Below are 2,270 nucleotides of genomic sequence, written 5' to 3'. Positions count from 1 at the left end.
TTACCTCTCTCGAGTCTGTCCCTCATGGGAATTCAGTCACTTGTGCCAACAACGCCTCTTATCCAGTTCAGGGAGTTGGAAAGATTGTGCTCACTGCTGCTAATGGCAGTTCCTTCACACTTGTTGATGCACTTTATGTACCTGGGATCAAGAAGAATCTCTTGTCTGTATCCGCACTTGCTAGACTTGGACTTGTAGTCAAATTTGTGGATGACAGATGTACAGTTCATGATCTCAGTTTTGGTGATGAAATTGTTGCATCTGGGCTTTTGTGCCGTGGGCTGTATAAGCTCACTTTGTATGACAAGTGTGGACAAAATTTTGCAAATGCTGTTGCAGATTCAAGGGCTATTTCAGATGCAAAACTTTGGCATGCACGTTTTGGTCATCTGAATTTTGCCAGTTTGCTGCGTTTGCAGAAATCTGATATGGTTGCTTCTTTGCCGCCTCTTGAAGCACCTATCAAACATGTTTGTGAAGGCTGTATTCTGGGTAAAATGCAGCGTTCTAAGTTTCCAAAGGATGGTTCAGTTAGGGCCACATGCAGGTTGCAACTTGTGCATAGTGATGTTTGTGGGCCCATGCAAACTCCGTCCTTGGGCAATTACCTATACTTCGTGACTTTCATTGATGATTACTCCAGGCATGCGTGGGTATTTCCGCTTAAAGCGAAGTCCGAAGTTTTTATGTGCTTCAAACAATTTTTGGCTATGGCTGAAAATGTCTCAAAATGTACTATGGGCACCCTCCGTTCCGATCGAGGGGGGGAGTATATGTCTCATGAATTTAATGCATTTCTGGCTAGTCGTGGGATAAAACACCAATGTACAGTGCCTTATACACCTCAGCAAAATGGTGTTCCTGAGAGGAAAAACAGGTCACTAACGGAAATGGCACGATGTATGGTCAAAAGTCAAGCTTTGCCGCATTCTTTTTGGCTTGAGGCCATCATGTGTGCCACTTATGTACTTAACAGGTGTCCTACGAAAGCTTTGCAGTCTATTACTCCATATGAAGCATGGCATGATAGAAAACCTTCTATTGAGCACATGCGTGTTTTTGGCTGTTTGGCATATGCTTTGGTGCCACAAGTGCAGCGCAGAAAATTGGATGATAAGGCTGTCAAATGTATTTTTGTTGGTTATAGTGCTGAAAGCAAAGGTTACAGGTTGTATCATCCGCAAACAAAACGTATTTTGGTTTCACGGGATGTAGTGTTTGTGGAAGATTCTGTTCAACCCTTGCTGTCATGTACTAGAGACAGTAATGTAAGCTCACAGGACATTTATGACACTTTGTTGCCTCTTTTCAGTGGTGGAAATACGAATGTAAGTTCCAATGAGGCAAATGTACAGCCTATGGGGGTTTCTGAAAATGTTTTAGAACAGCCTATTACTGATGCAGATGTACATGATGTACTTGATGAGGAAAGGGCTGAAAATGAGCAGGCTAGAGGTATGCCAAAATGGCTGCTGCACACTTTGCGTGACAGTAAATTGGATGCACCTTTATCTAGTCGTACTCGTTCAGGCTCTCGCCATGCATCTTATGCATCAGATTGTTATGCTTTGGCTGTGTCTAGTTTACATGATGTTGAGGAGCCTCTGTCTTTTGATGAAGCACAGAATTCAGAAAATTGGATTGCTGCCATGAAATCAGAATATGATGCACTTATAGAGAATGACACATGGACTTTATGTGATTTGCCTCCTGGCAAAAAGGCCATTGGTACCAAGTGGGTTTACAAGTTGAAACGCAAGCCGGATGGTGAGATCGATCGCCATAAGGCTCGACTTGTTGCAAAGGCTTATGCACAACAAAAAGGCATAGATTATGAAGAGACTTTTGCTCCCACTTGTCGTATGACTACTGTGCGTTTTCTATGTGCATTGGCAGCTCATTTTGGTTGGGATGTACATCAATCAGACATTGTTACTGCTTTCTTGAATGGTGACATATTTGAGGAAGTTTATGTAACGCAGCCTCGCGGTTTTGTCATAAAAGGACAAGAGGACAAAGTGTGCAAATGTAAGAAGGCTTTGTATGGGTTGAAGCAATCTCCTCGTGCTTGGTATGAGAAAGCTGACACTCATTTGGTTAAACGAGGCTTTCGTAACAGTCCAACAGAAAGCACATTGTATGTAAAGCGTGAGGATGATGTATTTCTCATTGTGGTTCTTTATGTTGATGATTTGCTGATCACTGGACCAAATGAGAGACATATTGCTGAATTTAAGGCTGATTTGAATGCTACTTTCAAGATGAAAGAT

This window comes from Adiantum capillus-veneris, chromosome 28 (assembly GCF_014529385.1).
Source record: "Adiantum capillus-veneris isolate H3 chromosome 28, ASM1452938v2, whole genome shotgun sequence".
NCBI classification, from domain to species: Eukaryota; Viridiplantae; Streptophyta; class Polypodiopsida; order Polypodiales; family Pteridaceae; genus Adiantum; species Adiantum capillus-veneris.
Note: the sequence above shows the minus strand (reverse complement) of the source record.